This window comes from Ursus arctos, unplaced genomic scaffold, assembly GCF_023065955.2.
Source record: "Ursus arctos isolate Adak ecotype North America unplaced genomic scaffold, UrsArc2.0 scaffold_28, whole genome shotgun sequence".
Lineage (NCBI taxonomy): Eukaryota > Metazoa > Chordata > Mammalia > Carnivora > Ursidae > Ursus > Ursus arctos.
Genome location: NW_026622963.1, coordinates 24,991,663 through 25,017,284, shown reverse-complemented (window position 1 = coordinate 25,017,284; position 25,622 = coordinate 24,991,663). Strand labels below are relative to the sequence as shown.

The 25,622-nt window shown below is 39.5% G+C and overlaps 1 protein-coding gene across 1 annotated transcript in view; it reads right to left on the bottom strand.

Annotated features, from left to right (window-relative positions):
* Nucleotides 1–858: 858 nt before the first annotated feature.
* LOC113263654 (uncharacterized) overlaps nucleotides 859–25,622 on the bottom strand; it is a 177,987-nt gene continuing 153,223 nt past the window's right edge. Inside the window, exon 9 of the mRNA XM_057303855.1 lies at nucleotides 859–4,990. The gene's annotated coding sequence lies outside the window, so the exon portion shown is untranslated. The remainder of the gene's footprint in view (nucleotides 4,991–25,622) is intronic.

The following is a 25,622-nucleotide window of genomic DNA, read 5'->3' as shown; positions in this document are numbered from 1 at the left end:
GCTCCCTGGGTCACACACACCGCTCCTTGAGAACCAGAGCCCACCGTACATCGAGCCCAATCTGGGACTTCCGGGAAGAAATGGTTGCTTTGAGTCACTTTCTTGTTTTGTGCCATATATCCACGTCTAAATTAACAAGGAATTTTGCCGGGGATGCTGTCAAAAGGGAACAGAATAGATGGGATGGCTGGTCCTGGGGTCAGCCTCTACCATGATGATGATGCCGAGGAACAGGGAAAGAGTCAAAAAGTCAGCAGCAGGGGAGAGTCAAGGTCTTTGGTCTAGCAACTGACATACTGGAAAATGACTTCTCTCAGTTGAAGAGCTGTGTGAGGTTCGTTTGTTTCTTATGGGAAACACTAGAACTTGAATTTCCTACTGGTTTTCAATGTAATTTCAGCCAAATGGGAAGGATCAAAACATTAATGTTGCCAATCTGTTGCATCTTGGGTGTGGAAATACAGATGCGATTGCAAACACACCTTTGAGAGGGCTTCCTTATAATCAAGAAAATCTCCCTATTGATGCCCCTTTTAATGAGTTGATAGAGTACAGATATTCTAGTAGTGTTGTGTGGTGACTGATGGTAGCTGCATCGGTGGGGAGCATAGCATACCGTGTAGAGTTGTTGAATCAGTATGTTGTACACCTGAAACTAATGTGACATTGTGAGTTGACTATAGTCAAATAAAAAAAAAAATTACTAGAAAAGAATCCAGACTATTTTGTTGCAGAGTAAGCCTGAACTGTGTTCAAAATCCTTGGCAACGTCCAGATAGTATGATAATAAAAACCATTAACATTTATAATTTCATTTATTTATTTAGTAAATATTCATTATATCTGTATTTTGAGTGCAAAACTTTATACAGTAGGTTAGGAAGATGCCAAAGATAAATGGGTTTTGCTACCAACAAGCTCAGAGAAAAGAAGGGAAGATGTCACACTATTTTAATTATGTAAGGGGTGGGAATGCCCTTCTAAAATGTACTTTAAATTATCCCTAAACTATAATAAACATGTTTTATCATGCAGTTTTTTTTATTTTTGGTAGTTATATTTTACTCATGTTAGAGAACCAAAGAATGAACCAAACAGAAAATCTATTAAGTTACCTAGACCTTTCAACCTCCCGCCTTTAACATAACTACCCAATCTCCAATGAATACAAGATGGTAGAACTTTTTAAAATATCACCACTGAACTATAAAGATCTTTCAGTTTTTGCAAAAATTCAACCTCTAAAATGTTCATAACCTCCATATACCTATATAATACTTAACAGATTTGTTATTTTGAGATAGTATGACTGAAAACACCCACGAGATGCTCAACACACAGCTTGAACCTAAATCTGTCTTGATCAGACTTATTTATACAATGTCTTTAAAATGTTGCCGAAAAGAACTACCTCTTCATATGCATCCATTTCCTGTTGAAGGCCCCCTAACCGGTATCTCTCTGTGTCTTTAGGTCCAATCAGTGAGGCCCCATCTCGTGTGGGGATTAGAGTTTATATTAAATGTGCATGTGATGGACAGGTCCAAATTCTGAACTACAAACACAACGACAGTCTTACAAAGTATAACCGCAGGCTGTCTGGAGCAGGGGGCGGGGGAAAGATGAGTTCCAGAAAGTCTTCACTGGGAAGAGTCTTTGCATCTTAAGGAATAAATAGGATCCTGTTGAGCAGAATAGCTGGAAAACTATAATCTGAATTGTAGCATCAGAATGCTCCAATATCTGATCATCGAGCCTTACATCGAAAACCGGGGATGTACTGTATGGTGACTAATATAATATAATAAAAAATCATTATTAAAAAAAAAAAAGAATGCTCCAATATCTGGAAGCAGGAAAGAATATGGGGTATTTGGGGAACCACAAACAGCACCCCAAGCCTGGAGTCTACAGTGAGTGTAACCTTGGAAGTACTTTCAAATTCTACTGAATTGGTAACTTTTGAAGCTATAATAGAAGATAGAAACAAAGTTTCAGAGTTCTTGGGCATCCAACCAAAGATCATGGACTTGATCTTGTAAGTTACAGAGAGTCAGTAAAGGTCCAAGCAAAGGAAGAATATCATATTTGTGTTTCAGAAAGCTGTCTTCTGAACAACATGATGGGTGGATTGCCATTAGGAAGCTACTGGAATTGTCCAGGTAAGAGAAGATCTGAATGTGAGCCAAGGAAGTGGGGGTAATAAAAGTAGAAGGAGCAAATACTACTTGTATCAGGTAGAATTTTACGTTTGTTTCCTTTATGAAACATCACCAAATATATTGAAGGTGAATCTGTCATTAACAGAGTACTTCCTGATTTGAGTTAGATCTCAAATTACTCTTTGGACTGCTAATTGCAGTTCACAATTTTTGGAAGTTTCGAGAAAAGTTAATAAAATTTCAAAATGAGTTTATTCACTTACTAGATGGGGACAAATGGATACTTCGTATGTGAACTTGTAGATTTCAAAACCAAACAAACTAATAAGAACAGACCAAATGAATGGAGCCATGCTGTGGATTAAACCAGGCCAAATAAAAAAATCCTATACCAGACACTAAGGCTGAATCAAATGCAATTATTTAAAACCCAGGAGGCTAAGGAGATTTGAAGAGGGATTTCACTATTTAGAATTTCTCTTTCCTCCTTGTTAAAATCTCGGAACTTTATCTGATATCTTTGATATAACATAGATGAAGGAAAATACAAGTCTAAGGAAGGCCACTTTTTTAGCTTCTTAAATTAGGACAACTACACATCCCATTGTGTTGGAATATTCTACAATTGTTCTGACCCTATCTTGCTACTGTCACAGGTTACCTATTGTTTTCTCCCTATAAGCATCCTCCCCCTATTCTTCGTCTGTAAAACCCCAGTAGTCTTCAGATATTGGGTACTCGTATCCTTCAGGGAAGTCTAAGTCCCACACTTGTTGGGGTGAATCCATCATAGAAATAGTTCTCCCTTAGCCGGGCTTGAATTTGAAATGGGCAGTGAATGAAATTCCTACCAGTTACATGAAAGCAAGAAAAGTCAAGGCCTTCTGGGAAAGGTTTTCACTCTCTCTGCCCTTGCCCTGTCCATGTTGCTAAATGAAGTGCTAAGTCATACACATGCTGATAATAGCAGAGCTGAAAAATGCAGAATCTTCGGTTATTGCTAGTGCCATTGAACTGCTGAATAAGCCAAACCCAGAGTTAGTACCCTATCTCTAGACTTTTTATTGTACGACATAATAAATATCCTCATCAGGGTACCTGGGTGGCTGAGTTGGTTAAGCATCCGACTCTTGATATCAGCTCAGGTCATGATCTCAGGGTTATGAGATCAAGCCCCACATCGGGCTCTACCTAGGTGTGGAGCCTGCTTGGAATTCTCTTTCTCTCCATCTCCCTCTGCCTCCCTCCCCTGCACCCTGACTTGTGTGTGTTCTCTCTCTCTCTAAAAACAAACAAACAAGCAAATAAACAAATAAAAATATCCTGATCATTTAAGCCAGTTGAATTAATGTTTCTGTTGGCGGGCAAGCACATCCCAATCAACATCTATATAGTTAGACATGTTCCTGTCAAAGGTGCTTTTACTTCTACCTGGTTCATCTTCCTGATTTGATTACCTCTTCCTATGGAAGCCTCACTTCCCAGCATTACTGGTCCCGCTAGATAAATGCCGCAGAGACGTTCTTCTCAGTACATTTCATGATACATTTCTAAGAAATGATATTTTAAGTTATATATTAGATTGTTTAATAGGGGGCAGAAGAACAGGAAAATATATCAAGTGCAACTATGCCTCTATGATGGGAAAGCAAAAGATAAATCATTCTAATTCCTCTGTTGGATTAGTCTGGAAGCAAGAGGGGTGAAGTGGGTAGATAGCATATCCTCGCCTTTTTCTGCAACATGCCATTTATAGGTCCACATCCTACCTCCTAGGTTTCATAGAGGAAATTATGACTTAAATTCTGCAAAACCTCCAATTGAGATCCAGAAGGGTGGAATGAAGACATCATAAAGTTAAAGAATAGTATCCTTTAGATCCCAAACTTCTCCCACTGGACCATATTGTCCGAAAGAAAGAAAAATCTGAGTGGTTTTATGGGCTGGTATAGACATCATTACTGTGAGCACAGTGCTTTCTTAAAATAACACCACCGTTAATGCTCCAAGCTTGATTTGGCTTTTCTGATTCTTTTCTGCCACCCCCCATGTGTTCTCTGTGAGCAAAATTCCTGATGAAAGGTGGGTTGTGTTGCAGGTTCTTTGGTTGCAAACACATTTCAATCTTCTGTCAGGTTCAAGTTGTTCCTGCCACATAAGTAGAGCCCATATAAATGTAAGCATGAAGACACAGACCGCTCACTTCTTACACGCTACCGGTGGGGACACCTTCTGTCTGCAGGTCACTGAGACAGCAAGATTGTAACACCTCAGAAAATAAAGTCATTTCAGGAAAAAGATTATGGGCGGCATGGTGAAGAATTATTCTCTCAAAATAAGAAGAGCCTTCCCTGGAACTGAATTGACAAAACGGAAGTAAATGGGAAAAAATTTCTCTTCATTCCTGTAATAGTTAGGACTTTTTGATAATAAATAATAGAATCCACCTAGAGAAAGCCATTGGGCCTCAGAGATCAATGGATCCAGGAATGTTACAAGACCTTCTTTCTAGTCCTCACTTTTGCAAGCATGTTCATGTCCACCTCTTTCTTTATATTCTCTCTTGAAACCAGTTTTCTCTTCTTTCCTAAGGCCAAATAGTGGGAAATACTGCCATTAACAATCGAGTAGCTCAGTTATCCAGTCCAATTTTCTAAGTTCCTACAAGTTGGTTCAGCTTGGTTCAAGTGTCCATCTTTGGACCAATCAATTTTGCCATGAGAAGGGGCTCTGATTGACCCATCCAAAGTCAGGTGTCCTCTTCTGAACCAATCGAGCACAGCCAAGGTGTACAGTCACCCTGAGCAAGATGGCAGCCGATGGTATCCCTGTAGCGGGAATGAAGGGGGACAGTTTTCAGAAAAGAGAGTCAGAAAGGATATAAAATAATGTTTGTCTTCAGGGTTGGTTACATAATGTTCAGGACCCAGTACAAAATGAAAATGTGGGCCCCCCGTGTTCAAAAATTAAGAATCCTAAAATGAAAGCAGCAGAATATTTAACCAAGTGTGAGGCCCTTGTGAGTGTGGGGCCCCATGTGACTTCACAAGTCTTACACCCATGAAACTGGTCTCACTCATCTTCTACTCTTCCCATTAAAAGGTCAAAAAAGAAAAAATCTTGAGCAATATGATCAAGTTAGCTTGCATGTTAATAAACCATATACATTTAACGAGAGCCCACATGGTGGATTTTCTGTTGGTATAAATCCTGACATTCACCATTGTGCCAACAGCCCCTTCCACCGTCTCAACTGAACTATTCCTCAAAAAGAAGAAGTGTCCACAGATAGCTTGGGTTTTAAATAAAGATTTTATCTTAACACATTACACTGGGAACAAGTAAAATAAGCTCCTTTATCTGTTTCACAAAACTTCATTCCATTTTAGCTTATTTTAATCTCAATTTTCTTTTGTTTCTATAGAAACAAAGAAATCAAATCCTAGCATTTTAGTGTTCGCACAAAGTGAATTTTCAATTTATAAAAATGGTCTTTCTCTATTGTTTTAATGTCTAACAAATTCAAAAGTGCTATTGAAATCAAGTTATTTATCATAAAATCTATTATAAAATATACCTCCAGTCTCCCCAAGAAAAACTATATTTTATAATGTTCCTGAAACTAATAATGCCACAAAGTAACAAAGAACTGTAAAATGGCACTTTGCTTACTCAGCTTGGTTTTAATTTAATAATGTGAGTTTCTTCTTTAAAGGATCTTTTAAAAAGATTTATTTATTTATTTGAGTGGGCCAGGGGGTGGGGCAGCAGAAGGAGATGGAGGGAAAGAATCTCAAGCAGACTCCATGCTGAACACGGAGCCCAACACGGGGCTCGATCTCACGACCCTGAGATCATGACCTGAGCCAAAACCAAGAGTTGAATGCTTAACCAACTGAGCCACCCAGGCACCCTGTAGGTTCATTCTTTAATAATTATTTTTACTTACTGGATTTGTTATTTTCTCATAGCCTCTTAAGATGAGATGGAAATTGCACTTGTACCCATAACAATGGAAACAGTCTTACACTGAAAGTCCAGGAAAACATTTTGAGATGTGGTATTGCCAGTGGAGGATTTTACACAAATAAATATGGAAATCCAACTTTAGGAACTCTTTCATGGAACTCTTATTGTGCATTATGCATGATATCCCATATTAGGGTAGAGTAGAAAGTATCAAAATGACTTGAATTAGAATCCCAGTCTCACCATTTATAAGGTAGAAAACTTCAGGTAAGTTATTGATCTGCAAAAGGGTGGCCAAGTCCATTTTATAAAGTTATTGTACAGATTACATGGGTTAATAATAATAATAGCCACCATTTCCTAGGCACTCTACAAACATGATCTCTCACAATTCTCAGAACAGCCTGTAGATCAAGTAATAATATCCCCATTTGTCTGACAAGAAAACGAAGATCCAGAGGGGTTAAGATTTGTTCAGGCAAGAAGTAGTCAAATTGGAATTCAACCCCAAGTCTCTGATTCTAATTCTTGCACTCTTATCTTCTGCATCCATCTGCTACAGCAAGGTTGACATTAGTCCATTTTCTCCCAATATTGAAAAGCACTGGTTCTCAAAGTGTGGTCCGCATACCAGCAGCAACAGCAATAGCACCTGGGGACTTGTTAGAAATGGGAATTCTCAGGCCCCGCCCTTGATATACTAAATCAGAGACCTAGGGATGAGACCCAGCACTCTGTGTCCCCAAACCGTCAGATGATGGTGATATATACTATGTGGAAGAGCCATTCCATAAAGATTACAAAAGAAGACATCATTGGGGGAGGGGAGGTAAAAATCAAGAGCTCAATATAAAAACAAAGACACACACAAAAAATAAAGTACTCATAGAACGAGTAAAATGTCAATATATGTAATAAAAGAGATCAACAAAGTGCAAGGAGGAACTAATGGGGAAAGAGATGAATTTTGAATGAACTCCCTGGGAATTTGAGCAGGACTCTGAAGGACGGGTAGGACTTCAACGAGCCAAACTGCAGATAAAGTTGGGGGAGGGGGAGCAAGGGGAAGTGTGCCAGCAAGATATTTGATGGTGTCTTTTGCTGGGGTGCAAGAAGATGGAGAGACAGGAAGGATATCAAGCCCAAGAGTAAGGTTGGTGCCAAGCAGAGGCGTTGGGGTCTCTTCTGTGGGCAATCAGCAAGGTTTTCACCATGTTTTAAGACAGGAAGTAACATGGCGATAGCTGTACTTAGAAAGAGACATCTCAGGGTGGTCTGGAGGTTGGGGGAGATGAGGGCAGAGCATGGGAACAGGGAGCCTTGCTCAGAGCCTGGAGCACCTGTCCTGGCCAGAGCCTGAATTGAGACTTCACACTGTGTGCAGGTCTGAGAACGATCAGCACAGACAGCATAGGTATGAAAAGGGCCAATAAGCAATCCCTGCTTCCTCTCTGACATGATCCTTGTTAGGATTTTCTTTTGAGTGATTTGTTTCTGATTATGAAACTCATACTCTCAACATAGAAATCTCTAAAATCTAGAGAAATTTAAAGATGATAACAGAAATCACTTAAACTTAGAGGGTTGTTGGTATTTTGAGAAATGTCTCTTGAAAGATGTGTGTGTCTGTGTGCATGTAAGATGGATGGATAGATGATAGATAGATAGATAGATAGATGATAGATAGATGATAGATAGATAGATAGATAGATAGATAGATAGATAGATAGATAGATAAAACCTTAATACAACTGTCTTCTTTTTCTTATCACTGAATGTAATGGGCACTTTCCTATGCAAACAAAATTACTTGAAAATACAAATCTTGATGACAACATAATGTTCCGTCTCATGCATGGTCTGCCATTCACTTAACGCTCTGATAGCCATCCTTCTACACCAAGCCCTGCCCACGAGTCTACATTTCTAATCATCTCCATAAGTAGATTCTTGCAAGTGCAATCAAGGGTCAGGGATATAAATATTTTAGGGATCATGTTACACATCATGAGATTGGCCTCCAGGAATGTGGCACTATTTTATTCCTCAATGAGTTTAGGAATGTATCAATGTTACCATAACTTCACCAGCACAAGGTATTATCATTTACTTTAGCTCAATTCATTCTTTTGATAGCAATGTAATACCATTAGAACTGATATAACACAATGCTTGCATTGCTTTTTTAACATAGTCTGATAGCGACTACCTGACATTTTCAGAGGATAAGTGATCCCCTAAAAAGTCCACTTTTCTGCTACAGCCATTGTCCATCTCTGCATACCAACACATGCTGTCAGTAGCTATCAATAAATATCCCAAACCATGAGAAACTGCAGAGTGAAATGTCACAGAGACCAAAAGAAAATCCCATGAGAACCAGAAGACAACAAATAAGTCTGGCTTCTGGACCCACAGCAGATTCATTTATTAATCCATTCATTTTAGTAATATGCAGGGTGATAAATTTGAAATAACATACATAAAGGGCTCCATTGATTATGAACAGAACATTGGGTGCAGACAAGATTTTCTTAATGCATGAAAGGTTAAGAATGATCGTTTTTGATGTTAATTGGAAGAATTCTCTGTAGGGTAGGTGCAGCCTTGACAAATGAGTTCTCAGTTAATTTCAGGACATGGTAAGTGAGTGGTACACTCTTTAAGAACGAGTTTTCCTCTCATTTATCAATACTGTGCCCTATAATGCTATATTTAAAATTGCTTTCGCTTATGATTACTTTCTTTAAAAATTAAATTCAGAGTGAGGTCAAGTATACAACCACTTTGTTTTTCCCTGGTAATTAGTTTACAAAAATAGAAAATTTATTTTTATGTCTCTCTGGGTTGTCCTGAGAAACTCCTAATAATACGTAGCTCAACTCACATCACCTCCTTGGTCTTCTCAGCCACTCCCAGGGTGAATTAGTCCCATTTTTCTCTCTGCTTCTGTAATTCCTTGTGCCTATCTCTATTATGTCTATCACTGTGCTGCACTGAAATCAACTGGTGAGACAGTAGGACCCTGAAACTGAGTCCCTGAAACCAATGGTTATGGTTTTGTTCATCCCTAGCACCCAGCACAGTGCTTGTTGTCAATTTCTTGTTAAATAAAGGAATCGGTGAACAGGTGCAATAATAGCCACAAAGCACAGACACAGTGTGTCCATTTTGCCTGGCAACCATCCAAGCAAAATGATGATGAGGACGTGAGCTAAAGTAATGGTGGGGGTCAATAAGGAGTATTAGGCTCTTTCATCTTACCAGTGGAAGTTTATTTGAAGAAAACATAGGGAAGTCAGAAGAATAGGTTTGTCGAGTCCACCCAATACCCTTTTGACAATAGCCTACCCGATATCATTTTGCACTTCCTTACAAATAGAACTCTAATGTATTGGAGCAGCAGTGTGTCCAGATTCTTTAAAACACATTTCTCTGCCTCTACAAGATCAGGTGATCATGCAACACTGTTCCGGTCAACAGACGTAAGCAAAGATTGTTGGGTGTTGCTTTCAGGAAAACTGTCGTAAATTGGCAGACGCCCTTTGCTTCTGTGATCTTCCCCGTTCTTCCTGTTGGAATGCAGGAGTTATGGTGGAAGGTCTAGCGCCTATCTTGCAAACATACGAACAAGCATCACAAAGAGTGTCACACAGATCGTTGCATCAGCGTAGCTGTCTTATAAGTGTGACAGACATTGTGAGATAAAATTGACAGAGCTTACAAATAAATGTGGGAACTTCTAGAATCTGGAGGTCAAACAAGTGGAGAGACAAAGATAATACTGAGGTTTGGGGGGTTTTAACACCAGGAGAAGACAATTTCCATGTACAAACAAAATTACTGAATCCAGAAGGAAGGGATAGGAGAGCTAGTTCAAAGAGCAAATTGATGATTCTTGATTTTATAGACTGAGTTTGAGGAAATACAGGTGGAGATAACAAACATAGAGGGAACAAATATGGTGGCCCAGCCTCAGGATGGAGGGATTAACCAGAGTAGCAAGAATGGATGGGTTTACCTGAAGATAAAGACTCTGGCAAAAAAGAAGGTGATGGAGGACAGAATCCTGAGCAAGCCCTTTAAGGCTGGAGAAAAGGAGTCATCGGAATTGAAAAGGAAACAAGAATAGTGCAGCAGAGTGCAAATGGTGGCTGGGTGGGGTGGGGTCCAAGAAGGAAATCAATGACACAAAGTTGCAAAGGAGAAAGAACATTCACAAAATGTTATTGGATATGGTGCTTGGAAGGGCAGAGTTGTCTATGAAGAATACCCCTTCAGTACTAGGGGGTGGAGACAGCCAGGGATTCAAAATCCATAAAGAAGTGTGGTCAATGACAAGGATTTTCTCAAGCGTTTTGACTATGAAGGGAGGAAGAGTAAATATCATGTGACTGATACCTTAAAGATGGCAGGCTACTCATTTCCGTAGAGTAGATTAAAAACACACGGTTTTCATTGGATAAAGAATATGACATTGTAATATTTAATCATGTCTAATGTTTACTAAATCCCTACATTTAATATGTATTAGGGGATATCAAGTAAAGAAGATACAAGTCATATTTTGGGCTGGCAAGGCTTCTGGCAGTGAGTATGGGTTTGGAAGACAACAGTCTTCCTATGGAATGCCTAGTAGAAAAAGAACTTTTAGAAACAAAATACTGCTATGTTGGAATGAAGAGATTGTGGGTTTCATGTTTTAATTCCACGACAATTTTATTATGACTTTTACGTATGTTTGCACTTTTTCACCTCCCTCTCCTGACTGGCGAAAATGAGATACTAAAAATGCCAAGATCACCATTGCCTCATACCTGGCATCAACCTAGCAAGTGTTTTCCATTTCCCCCACCAGATCCTCCACATGTGGCCCAACCCATATTTTGGGTCTGCCCAAATAAGCTCTGTAAACCTCACAGTGTGTCCATTCACCCAGCAAAATTCTACAGAGTGCGTAACTTTATGGGAGAAGGATCCAGAGAGTTCTCAAGGATCGATTCAGCTTATGTTTGTATTTAGACTGGCTCCCAGAATTATGAGCATATAAAATCACCACCATCATCATCACTTAATACATTTCTTAACAGCCACCGATTTTTTCCTAGCAGTAACTATGTGCCGGATTTCTTATATACCTTATTTCACTAACTTTAACAACACTATCCCCATTGCACAGATGATAAAGTTCACAGTTAAAGAAGGTGAGTGACTTACACAGACCAAGAACCAGAAAGCAGAGGAATGGGGATTAGAACCCAGATGTTTGTTTGACCATGAAGTTCAAACTTCTAGTAACTGGGATGCACTCACTTTCATAATATCATTGTAATAGTCACACTACTGTTTTTTAAATATTTTTAAAATGCTTCGCACCCCATAACGCCCCGGTTAAAATCACTGTAGTTATTTTCCATTATTCTTATTAATTTGACCCAAAGGAACTGAGCCTCTGAAAGGTGCCTCAGACACTCCGCTAGTAATTAGTCAAGTCAACATCCAAGGCCAAATATCATACTCCAGACTCCAATCCCCTTGTCATTTACATTAATTTATCCTGGCCCACGAAGCACGTTCATAAAACATAGCCTCTGCTCTAGAGACCTGATACCTGTATTACAATCATTTTGGTCATGTGGGTGTTTTTGTTTTGTCTTTTGTTTGTGTTTGCTTGTTTGTTTTTAGTTATCAATTTAAAAAAAACCCACAAACTTGTTGTCCAATGGTTTCTAAAACCCAGTAATCCACGTTAGAGATGGATCAACCCGATTGTTTGGAACAAGGCTCCGGGGTCAATCATTTTTAGAACCAAAAGCAGAGCACACCATTTTTAGTTTACTATTTTGAGGTTCTGAAATGTTCAGTTGTGTTTGTTCCCTTTGGTCTGCAGCCAGGAACAGAGGCATAAGGGCTCAAATACCAAATGAAAGGGTGTTCTCACAGTGTTTCTGGCCAGGACCGGAGTAGAAATATCGGAAAGCTCACAAGCAAAGCTGTTCTTCCGAGATTTTCATACCAAACCTGCAAAAGCAGGATGCTTGAAAAGAAAAATTAAGTAATTACCGGATGCAAATTCTTATTGCAAACTCTCTCCAACCTGACCATGAACATGAACTTTACACCCTATGTATCTCAAGACCACATATCGGTGTGGATGCTTCTCCTTGTGCTTCAAGGAGTAGGTGATTCTTCTACAAAAATACCTCAACCAGAGATACACTTTGTCACTTTGTCTTTTCGTTTCCAGAAGGACATATTTAAAGCCAGATATTCCACTTAAGCTAAAAGTGCAGACCAGGCAAATGATGTTGCCAAAAAACTTATGTCATTATATTCAGTTTCCCAAAAGCTCTTAAGTTCTTGGCTTTCCCCAAAGTAGATTAAAAACACAATTTTTTCATTAGATGAAGAATATGACATTTTCCTATTTAATTAAGTCTAGTATTTACTCTATTCCCATATATAATATGTATATTTTTATTTATTTTTTTAGTGCACCTATGCAAAATGTCTACCAAAGTTTTTGACCCTTGGATTAATTTAGCTGTAACCATAACTTGCATTTCTAATTTTATCCCATTCCTCTGGTTTCAAGGGTAAGGTATGATCTCACATAACATAACTGTCTTTCCTTTATTGGGAAACTTGTGGGCTTGTGACTTCCTACTGTTTAGTTATTAATTTTACTTCTCAATTGATGGTTCATTTTTTTTTTTCTAGATCATTTATGTTCTGCCTTCATAAACTCAGGCACTTTGAGTAAAAACTACAATAGTTAAACAGAATCATTTCTGATATGAGTGTCCGTTTAAACTAATAGCTCAGAAAAGGAGCAGATATTCTTCAGGATGATGAGAAAGGCTGGGTCTTAATCAGATCACCACATGCAGCAAATTCCCTGAGCGAGGTTCCAAAACGTTAGAACGTTAGTTTGAGATCATAAAGAGGAATGATCCCCAGAGCGTGTCATGTGAAACGCCAATTAATAATTGCCAGTTGAAAAGGAATCTGGTGGTGAAATACCTTGGAGAAACCCTGTGTCCAATGGTTCATTGACTTCAGTGCTTTCAGAACTTCCAATGTGCCAAGCGTCCCGGTAACAGGCTGGAAGGGAGCAAAATGTGCACCTGCCAAATGTGACTGACAGGTGCAGTCTTTCCACAGAGCATCCCATGGGGCTCCTGTTCCTCGGAACCCCCTTTGGGGAGCCCTGACCTAGAACAACCAAGGCCCACTGGAAGAAAAAGAAACGAAGCCCTTTTGAGCATGCTGCAGGTGCCTTAAACATATCATTGTATTTGATCCTTACAACCACCCTCCATGATGGATAGGAAATGGGATTCCTAGTTTACAAATGAGGATACTGTACCAGTAGTTACTGACCCCAGCTGTTTTTGAACAATACAGGGACCCAGCTGTGACCCACTGAACCAGAATCTTGGCAGTGTGGCCCAGGTGTATAGGTGTGCATATAAAGCTTGACAGGTGGTTTCGTTGTACAGCTGCGGTCAAGAACCCCTGGAAGAAACTATCTTCCCCAGGGCCACATATTTTTAAGTGAAAGGGCTGAGATTTTGAATTCTATCTCCTGATTCCCAAATCAGAGCTGTTGCTACTGTAACATCCTTTTCCATGAATGATTCTCTGCTTCTGGGTGTCTCCAGGTAAAACTCTGGAAATCGTCGGCAGGTACACACTGGCTGATTTGTGTCTTTCACCAACACGGTTCAAGGTGGACCAGTAACCCCTAAGATAACCAGGTAAACAACATGATTCTTTAGAAATAGAAGTCAATACATTAAATTACACATTGACTTCTTGCAGAACCACCATGAGATATGTCTTATAAACACTGTATTGTCAAATATGAATGCCTTGCTTTCCATTATCAAATGGAGGTATTGTTCCGTTTCTCTCAACCATTCTATATGGATTTTGAATGTGGGGTGACTTGTCCTTAAAAATCTAAATTAAACTATGTTCTCAAATATAAAATAAGCCCTTTCCTTTGGCCTCTCTAAAATCCATAAGAACTTTCCCTTTTCACATACAATGGTGAGTTTTCCAGATCTGCTCGCCTGCCCTTTCATTCTGATTGCTAATGTTCCAGGTCAGTTTCCATTTCTATGACAAAACTGCTTGTTAAATAAAAAGTTGTCAGTGATTATTAACCCCTTGGCCGCTGCTTTCTCTGGTGCCAGATAGCAGTGGGACAGATTCCTAATTTACATATAAAGTTTGTCAAATTAAACTGCAAATTAAACTCTAATTGATGGGAAAGGAACGGGTGTTTTTGTATATTTTTTTCCCCGCTAATGCTGTTGTTCTATCCCGTAGACATTTTCCACTTTTCATTTATCTTCTTAGGTTCCTCATGCTTAGCTGGTGCCTCTGTTAAGAAGGAAAGTCTACCAGGTCTTGAGCAGTAGAATGTCCCTCACTAAGACCACTCAAGAAATTAATGCACTACGTGGTTCTTTCTTGAGATTTGGAACAAAGCAAGCAAACACGAAAACCTTTGGGAAAATGTACCCTTTTGCTCTAAAATGTGGCAATTTTCTTAGGGGAAAAAAAAGTGAAGGAGAATTCAAAAAGATAATGGCTTTCCTATTGTACGTCCAGGTCAGACGTCTATTTTAGGATATGTTGTGCATGCTTTGGTAATATATAATTTTCACTCAGTTGAGCCTAATGGCTCTTTGAAAGCCATTAAGCAGGACTAAGTAAATATATTTTTTGGTATATGTGCTGATTTGAAAAACATGTTGCTTTATTTCTAATGCACTCCTTCATGGGAGAACCTACCACTGCGGGAGTGGCTCACTGTTTGGATCGGGCAGTTTGCCAAGGGAGGGGAGTGGAAGCTTTGTGGGTAAGGCTTTATGCTTCGTCTAGGCAAGTTCTGGCTGGGAACATTTGAAAATTGGGAAAATACACGCTTTGGGGGCTAGTCACACCATTGAAGAGTTGCAAGCATTTCCTGACGAGAAGGAGCTAAGAATATCTGTAAGAGTCTAGGAGAGCTAAGATGTCTTTCTGGCATCAAATGTTAAGTGCCTTATAAATTTAGGGGGACCTTTTGCACAAGTGGGGAATGCCAAAAATGGAGGTACCACATTAGGCGGTTTCTAATTAGTCAAATAACTTTTTTTTTAATTAGAAATTCTTTGTCCAATCTACTCATTCTATCAAAGAGGAACAGGAAGTCCAGACAGCTAAAATGACTTGTCCGCAATCCCAGGGCTACAAAGAAACAGAGCTCATGCTAATACAGGTTTCACCACTTTTCATCTCTCCGGGCAGGCCTTCACCATACAACAGAAGTCATAAATGCAGCTCAGGTCAATAAAATATCCCTGGAGGTATTGAAAAAAACCAAAGTCATGGCCCAATATTTAAGGAACCTATAATGTGATGGTGCACATCTTTTATATGTCAGGTCGTGGAATGCCTAAGGTTGAGCCCTAAACTCATTGGTATCTATGTATTTCCCACCTCTGATAACAGCAACACCTCAGGGACCAAAGCTTCAGAGCTGGGAGTCACCCTGGACCCTCCCCTCTTCTTCATGCCCCTACGCTCATCCCTACATGTTACTAATCCCCAACACCTTCCACCACTCTATGTCCCACCAAAATGACCTGGCTCAAACCCTCACAGCCTATCCCATAGGCAGAACTAAAATATTTCTGCCTTCTCACGTTCTACTGAGCAAAGCTTAAGCAACTTGGCCAGGAAAATGCAACTTCCACTATCTCTGCTTGCCTCTCCAAGGGTACTATTCTCTTGGCTTCCAGCTTCTAGCCTTGGGTACCATAGCACTGTCTACTGGGACATCCTCCCACTCCCTCCCCTACTCATGTGAGTTTATTGCTCTATGCCTTTGATTTTTCTGGTTCACCCACTCCAGTTTCCCCCACCTAGACCACCTAGATAATCCCAACTCATGCACAAAGTCTTCATGTCCCTACTACCACCATGAGAAACCTCGCCTCTTACCATCTACCCACTCCACCAATTAGGTTCCCCCCTCAGTGCTCCTATTCAGCACTTCTCCGCTATGTTTACTATATATAATTCTCTCTGTGTGACCTTTGCCCTGGACTCCAGCTCTTTGAAGTTGAGAGTTCTGTCTTACTTATCCTTGTATTATAAATGCCTAGCATGGAACCAAATATCTACTAGGTGCTCGGGGTTTATTGGAGAAATGGAGAAATAAAGAATTCATATCCCAGATGATTCCCTTCCCAAAAATTGGACTTTAGGGTGGATTCTCATTCTAATGTAAGCGAAAGGAAGCAAACTTTCAATTTTGTTGTTTGGTTTCTTTTTTTAGAAATTGCAAGCATTAGAAAAAAGAAATTGCAAGCATGTAAATTTTTACTTAACACATAATATCAAAGGATGCTAGACATTTTAAGCGCAACTCTTTTAATAATAGTGTTATGGTCCCTAGTTGTAAGTAAGTCATGCTCTCCTAATTGGAAAGAGTAACAAAATCAAGGGTGGAGGTGGAGAAAGAGAACTGTCCTATCCCAAGTATGTACTACTAGGAATTGTAACCTTGGCTTTGCAGGTGAAGAAATCTAGTCATGTGTAGGTCAAATACCTTGCCTACGGTCACACTGCTACAGGCGTGAAGCACAATCAGAATTAGAACTCTGGGGGCGCCTGGGTGGCACAGCAGTTAAGCGTCTGCCTTCGGCTCAGGGCGTGATCCTGGCGTTATGGGATCGAGCCCCACATCAGGCTCCTCCGCTATGAGCCTGCTTCTTCCTCTCCCCCTCCCCCTGCTTGTGTTCCCTCTCTCGCTGGCTGTCTCTATCTCTGTCGAATAAATAAATAAAATCTTTAAAAAAAAAAAAAGAATTAGAACTCTGATCTCTCCCACATCCTTCCCACTGTCTCAAGCACAAACATCATTGTCTGGATTTAGAGATTATCCAACCATCCAAGAATCCATGGTGAATTTTTTAAATGTTTAGTATGTGGGAGGTTCACAACTCAGCTTATCCTGTATCATATTGAAGTGAGTTCCATTAGTTCAAATAGCTTGTGTTTGATTTCTTTAGAGAAAGGAAGCAAATAGTCAAAGATATAAAAACCCTGCCTCTGAGCATTGCTCACCCCTTTAAAGCCTGTGGACCATGGCCTCTGGCTCAGAGAAAGCCCCAGATGAATTCTATTTTCCCTTCTCCCTCACCCAGCAGAGCACAGCTTTGTAATCCTCCTTCCATTAACTACCTGTTGTTTCTCTTGCCAACCTCATCTCATTTTAAAATATCATTTTTATGAAGGGTAATGTTACATGGTAGAAAACTGTAAAAAATTAATGGATAGAGTTGGTATAAAGAAAATACATTATTTTGATAGTTTTATTATTTTTTGTCCATTACACATTTACAGACTTTGTTGTTTATATGGATACATCTCATAGATGGCTCTATTCAAAACCAATTACCTTAACACTTTGATCATTGAGAAATTTAAATCAACACTCTATTTGCTTTTCTGCAGGACCAACTCTTTTCTAAAACGTATACCTGGACTGCTGTTAATATGCTTATTCTTTTTATTTAACAACTCTACCAGAAGTTTTCACAAAGGATGGTGTATAAAATCATCTTCAAGGTTGAATGAATGTCATTAACCCATTAATGTAGGTTCTGAAAATCCAGCAACCAACATCTGTTAGAGCATCTATTCTTCCCAATACTTTCTTATGTTTGTCACTGAATCTAATGCCTAGAACAGTGCCTGGCACTTAGTATGTACTTCAAAAATCTGGTTCAGTGAGGGTCATCTGGGTGGCGCAGTCAGTTAAGCATTTGACTCTTGGTATCGGTTCAGGTCGTGATATCAGCGTCGTGAGATGGAGCCCCGTGTCAGGCTCCATGCTCAGTGGGGAGTCTGCTTAAGCCTCTCTCTCTCTCTCTCTCTCTTTCTCCCTTTCTGCACCCCTGCTCAAATAAATAAATAAATCCTTTAAAAAAATCTGGTTCAATGAGAAAATGTTCTCTAGGAATCTGAGCTCAGGCATCTATGACTATTTCCCCCGTATTTGCATAATTCTTCATAGACTCTCACTCAGTTGATCAGTCAAACTCTAACTAAATTAAGCAAAAGAAAAGAGGAAAATTATTGGGATAAGACAGAGAGCTCATAGAAAGCCAAAGCTGGGCACTCAGGACATAGAAGGACAAAAGATAGGAACTAGATTGCTACAGGGTGCTGGGTCATAGGAAGTCATAAACACCCTCTTCAAGGTGCTGTTCCAAGAAAGAGTTTGTTCCAAGCCTATTTGCATTTTTCGTCTTTCCACTCAAAGGTCAGTTTTCCGGCAGAGATAGACCAAGTGGCTGAGATGGGCTGTTTCCCATGCCTGCGATTGGAAGGAGGACAGGAAATGGACTCAGCCAGACCCCACTTGAACATGGACTGAGACTGAGCAAGGGTGGCTCCCCAGAGGAGAACTCAGGTGTCCTTCCTTGAATGAAGACAGCAATGACAGACAAAATCAACAGATAGCCACCAAGTCTCTGACGACACAGCGGTGGCTCCCTGATCTTCTCTTCTAACAGGATGGTTGAATTTTCACATGTTCTTCTTTGGATGCTGAGGTCTCGAATTTCATTTTTCATATAAAGTAGCAAGAAGTTCTAGATCATATTTTTCTTTGTTTTTAATTTATTATGATATGTTAGTGGCCATACAGTACATCATTAGTTTTTGATGCAGTGTTCCATGATTCATTGTTTGCGTATAATACCCAGTGCTCCATGTGTTACGTGCCCTCCTTACTACCCATCACCAGGCTAGCCCGTCCCCCCACCCCCTCCCTCTAAAACCCTCAGATTGTTTCCCAGAGATCATATTTTTCTAATTGTATGCTCTCTCTCCCATTCTTCTGCCTGATTCCCGTGCCCTGTCGAAAGTAATAGGGAACTGAATAATAAATTAAATATGAGGGATGAGTCAATTACAAGTAAGGCTGAAGATGATTTTGGATGAGCAAAACTTTAAAATCATTACATCCAAGGCATAAGTGATAAAGTATTCCATCATACTAATACTAACTGATGAATAATAGCATTTATTAGAACCCTTTTGTTGATGTGTGGCTTTCCATAATTAGAATCCAAATGACAGATCTTATGCTCAGGTAAACATAAAAAATAGACAAATATTTCCAAGAATCCATAAAACAAGACTTTGGGCAAACTGAGAAAAACACTGCAGTGTGTGGGATACGGAAAAAAAAAAAAAAAAAAAAAAAAAAAGCAGCTGGTTCTCTTTCGTGGTCCAAAACTTTGTTCACGCTATTTCCCTTCAGAAGTTCTTGCTTTCTCTTTCAACAGCCAGCTTAAATACCATCTACTTTTAAAATACTCCCCTTAAGATATTCTTTAATTCCATCTAGCCAAGCCTCCTGCCCTGCTGCTATTGTATCTTGTACATGCAAATATCATGGCTTTATTTCATTAACTCTTTATCTCAATCTCTAGTAGTAACTGCTTTTTTTAAAATTTATTGAGTGCTTACCATGGTCCATATACCTATGCATTTGATAGTACTTAGAAGTATTGTTATAGGAAGTATAAATACTGTGGCGCCTGGGTGGCTCAGTCAGTTAAGTGTCTGCCTTCGGCTCAGGTCATGATCCCAGGGTCCTGGGATTGAGTCCCTCATCGGGCTCCCAGCTCAGCAAGGAGTCTGCTTCTCCCTCTGCCTGCCATCCCCCTGCTTGTGCTCTCTCTTTCTCTATCTCTCTCTGACTAATAAATAAATAAAAATCTTTATTTAAAAAAAGAATGATAAATACTCTATTTTTATACATATTTGTAAGTGACCCCCCAAATCCTTTAAGGTAAGTCTTCTGATTGTCTCCATGGTATAGATTAGAGAGGGAGCCTCAGTGTTCAAATAAATGCCGTCCTAACTATAGCTTTAGGGAGTCAACAGAGACTCCAAGGGTGTGCGTGAAGAAAAAAGTCGACTTTGCCAAGGAGGGTAGGTAGCCATCATGAAATTAAATTAATAAATTTTTTTGTTGTTTATTTGTCAAGGAGGGTCTTCAACCTCGATTGTTCACAACCTACAGAGGTGTTCGACTCAATCAGCGTCCTGCTTACCCACAAATGGCTCACATAGTGCGAGCACCATCAGATGCCCACACATTAATAGAGACACATGCCTTGGGAAAGCATTTCCCCAGTATCTACTCTAATTTCCATAACTTTCAAATTTGTAGCCAGCCTTCCTCAGCTCCTTGGATGTCTGGAAATCCCAATGTTGCTCTTCCCTCCAACTGGAAGATCTGGTCAAATACGCGTTGATTTGATTTTGAATCTACAGTGTCTTAACCAGGTTTTCATCAAAAATATTATTTTAGCATAAGTGGCAAAATATCCAGCACAATGTCTAGCAGTCATTAGCCATTTTCTCTGTTGACATTCTAAAACCATAAGTAGACTATAAGTGTGTTGGAGGCAGGAGCCAATATTAGTGTCATCTTTGTTTTCCATCTGAGCCCAGTACAGAACCAGGTGACGTTTTGAGGAGCCAATCTGATAAGGTGATTGACTGAGTGATAACATTTGAATGCAACTTAATTATAAAACAATTATTATTATTATTATTATTTTGCTTTCTCGTGACCTTACGAAGTCAGTTTGAACCAGTCAAGTTCAAATCCATCAGGATGCCTTTCCCTGGCAAATAATATAACCAATAATCACAGGTTTACACTTAAGTCTCCTTAGAAAGGGCCACACATCAGTTGAAGAAGTGTATTTGTTTATTCTGATACTTCCCTAATATCTTGAAAGGCATGCTTCTCAGATTCCTTATTTCACCATTAAAGTTAAAATGGCCCCATTGCTTGTTTCCAATGAATTAATAGAGTGACTGCTTTATCACGAAACATTCCATTTCCCATTTGAAATCCACACTTCTGATTCCCGGGGCATGACCAGTGACTGGGGAAGGATGAAGAGCAGGTCATATAACAAGTTCCAAGGAGAAAGGAGGATCCATTTTGACAAGCATATGTAGTATATGTCATCATTACAGATTTTGAAAAGAAAATAGAAAGCATTTTTCCTAATACAAACTACAAAAGTGAGGCTTGATTGTATCTCTTTGGTTACAGTGGATGACAGTACAAGCCTTCCTGGTAGGGGAGAGAGTGTGAGATATTTACGTTCCTCAACAGAAGGTTGGTTTCAAAACTAGCTGACAAATCTGGACATGTAAGATGGGCATCTTGACTTTCTGTAGACTTCAGGATGGTGTAGCCTTCCGTACTTTGGTTTGTAATCCAGTAACATACCCCCTTAGAGGTTAGATTCAAAGGTAAAACTGAGGGGCGCCTGGGTGGCTCAGTCGGTTAATTGTCTGACTCGGTTTTGGCTCGGGTCGTGCACTCAGGGTTAGGAGATCAAGCCCCGCATTGGGCTCCTTGCTGCCTTAGACTCTCTCTCCCTCTCCCTCTGCCCCCCCACCCCCGCTCTTTCTTTTTCTCTAAAATAAATTAGTTAATCTTGAAAGAAAATAAAGATAACACTGAATTTACCCTTGAAAATCCCTTAAACCACCAGCAGCATCAAAGATGCATGCCTGAAAGATCATGGTAAACAGTGTCGTGTTGTATGTGTCCCAGAATCACAACACATACACAGCGAGATGCTCACACTATGAGCAGAGCATGGGTGGGGGGTTTGCTGAGAGAAACTGAGGGGTTTTCAGATGCAAACCCTCTCATCCAACACTTGTCACTCCCAAGAAAACACGAAATTCATGCAATGAAAGGCAGAATTGGTTCCCCCAGGTTATGTGATTTTATTTCATTATTTTATATTTTTGCCGAGGGCTAACAGGTGACTTTGCTCAAGTTAATGGACATGGATGCAATTCTACTGCATACACAGGAGGGAAGGGGGCAGAAAGACTACTCGGCCCAAGTATGATCATTTATTTCACACTTTCCAAAGACACTGAAATTCCCAATCAACTTTCTGAATCCTCTTTTGGTTGTATGACTATGGTACCCCCTTGTAATGAAGGTGGTGAAGGAAATAACTAATTAGTCTAAGAGATATTGTCCTTCTTAATAAACTTTATTAAATCATTGTATTTTCCAATGCAAACTCATTTTCCAATCCATACACATGAGACCTGATCAATATGGAAAATAGTAAGAAACTCAAAGTTGTCCAAAATCAAGATAAGTGTTAAGGACAGACCAATGGTCAGGAATTCAGTAAAGGTCAGGGATAGTCACTGTATATATTACTTGGTGATTTTTTTTTTTTTAAGTAGGGATTTTGACTGGGCCAGCCCTATGTCAGTATCACATAGCAAGTGCTCAATAAATGCTTGTCAGATGAAGATCTGATAGAAGGCTTGTTCAAGAAGGTTTTAGACTTGGCTGCAAATTTAATGCAGTATTGCCTTCACAACCTAGATGTGATTGTCGCCAAGGATTTCCATGGCATTTTGGTTTCCAAACTTACCAGTATTGAAAGCTCAGTATCTCAAATAAGATTTTTTTCTTTTAATGTTATGCAAGTTGAACAAGAAATACCATTACCCATTGCACTACAGTCCATCAAAAAATAGAAGTATTTGATATGACCCGTCCATCTTCATCATGAAGACCTCCCACCTTTACTGTGGTCCTGTCATTCCTAGGTGACACCTGCTTAGTTTACAGCCAACTGCCCCAGTGTGCAGGGCAGTTGGCTTGAGGCGTGACGTGTTAATGGCAGTGATTAGTTTATGAATAGTGACAGCTGATCAGGGACATAATAAAACAATGGCGGCTGCCATCCTGGAAAAGGTGCTAAATAGGGGTGACATGCTTAGCGAGGGCTATCCCACTCTCTTGAACCTCATTATCAACTCCAAAGGGACGCGCAGGCCAACCAGGCAGGTTCAGACACAGAGGAAAGAACGGAACCAGCACAAAGATTGCCCTCCGCTTTAATTGGAGGGGGGAGGGTATACAGCTTCTAAAGTGCAAGCCATTTGGGTACCCGTTAATGTGTCTGCCCAGATTTACTCCTCGTTTGCCATACTCTGAGCTTGCGGTCTGATACTCATCACTTTCGAGAGATCTGGTTCCTACCACTTTTCTTTCATGAATGATCGCCTTGAGCTAGGGTAGAAATCCCCATGAGGGAGTATGAGGAAGTCAACTGTCGTGTATAGTGAAATTATATTTATAAGAACCAACACTGTTCTGATCAAATTTCTATTTTTGAGTCACACCTTGAGGAAAAGATTATGTGAAGGGAATCACGGATAGGTTTCTGTGAAGCATTGTTCATTTAATCCACAATCTGGACACTAGGGAACAGGCAAATAAGGTGAGAGTCCTTCCTTATTTTCAAGGAGTATGAGAAAGACATATACATAAACAGTCGATTATAATCCAGAGCGATGATTGTCTGTGTTGAGTATAAGATTAGTACGGGGTTTGGCCAAACGATGTCACCAATTTAAACATGCGTGCGTGTGTGTGTAAATAAATGTATATATTTATACAGCATATGTGTAGTATACACAAATACAAATTTATATAAAATTACCTAATAAAATAAACATTCAATATTCCCATGAGTTTATCCTAGTGATTTACCTTGAATTATCAGTTTGCCATCCTAAGGTATAGAACTTTTCACTAATTCAAAAGCACATGAGGTCTTTCATTTTGTATCTGTTCTTTTGAGGCTTCTGGTAGGTTTTGTTATTGTTTTAATTGTTACCCATGCACAGAAACATAGAGGCAGGTAATAACCTAAAATAAAAAAGCACTGTATACAAGAAACTTTCTACTTCCTTGGACAAGGAAGTGAAAGGACACACTGAAATAGATTCCAGGTAAATATCCTTCAGCACCTAAGCAGAAGAAATGGCTGTATCATCTTCATTTAAGTTCCACTGAGCTCATGACCCACTGATCTCAAAAGGCCATCTCGCATCATGCTACATTAACAGGCATCTCTCCTGTGCATGTGATCTGCCACCAATAGTCTCTTTATAAGTCTCAGGACCAAAACTAAGTGAGACTATTACACTGATTTCATCCTGCCTATTACAGTATCTTCCCAGAGTGACTTTTCAAGAATTACTGTATTATGTCTGCCCTGGAGACATCGGAAGGTCCTGATATATTCCAGTGATTTTACTTAACCTAGTAATTAGTTTACACAGTTTTATGGAGATTTTACTGCTTTGGAGATGACAGTTTTTCTTCTCAAGATGAGTTTGAATAGTCAGTCATTTCATTTCATGGTTTACGAAGGATCTGATATATTGCTTAAAGATCTTCATTTAAGAATAGAGAAAAAATCCTCTTTCATTAAATGAATGCAATTTGGTGTATATTCTTACTTTTTTGTTATATTTTGAACACATATCCTCTGTGGGATTGTTTATGAGGAAAAAGAAAAGGCTGTTTAGATGTATGGCTGACTCTTCTTAAGAATGGCAGGAGTTGTAAATATAAAATGCAGAGAAATGATTTAATAATTTCAAAGGCTTTGAAAATGTTACACGTGGATGTATAACAAGTTAACAAAAACCCCACCGTGGCCCTGTTAATTCAGTGAACAAATATTTAGTGAGATGTTCATTCTGTGTTCCGGATGCTGTCCCAGGCACTGAGGCATGGCGGTGAAAAATAAAGTCCCTTCTGTCTCACAACGTACATTCTAGAGGAGGAGAGAGAAAGCAAGTAAATACACAGAGAGAAGTAAATGGTTACAAAGACAGGAGGAAGAATGATGGAGAGACTAAAGAAAGCTCTGGGATGGAGAAAAATAGAAGTAACCTGAATGAGGTGGGGACAGAGGCCATGCAAAAACTGGAGGAGGAAGGTTCCAGAAGGAGGAACTAGAGTGTGTAAAGGTGCCAATCAGAGAGAGAGCTGAATAGTTTTGGGTATGGGTTCACAGCATACTGAATGAATACCTCAAGATGGCCTTAGAACCAGGATTTCATTGATTCATTGGCATTAAAAAGTGAGAGATGTTTCCAACCCAGAAGCAGGAACAATGCAGCTCCTGTGTTATTTCATCTATGTAAATGAGTGTGTGCGAAATTTCCCAGGTCCAGCAATGAAAAGGCCACCTATAGAAACTCTTCTTCTTCTTCTTTTTAAAGATTTCTAAGACCCAGATGGAATCATCTATGTACCAATTACCTTCAAAGTACAACAGAGGTTCTATATCCTGCTTGCAATGTCAGATTCAAGTGTAGATAAAATGTTTTGATATTGAATTTTAGGTAACGGTTTCATAATCATTCGCTTTTTTCCCTTTTTCAATTAATTTTTAACTTCAGGAGTAGAACATGAATATTTTCTTCTAAAAAAAACATCTACTATTAAAGAGAAAAGATTCTCACGGACCCTATTAGCAATCGTGGTTCCTTCCCTAGCTCCTCTGAGATAGAACTACTTTGGATACATATCCTTCCAGAATTGAT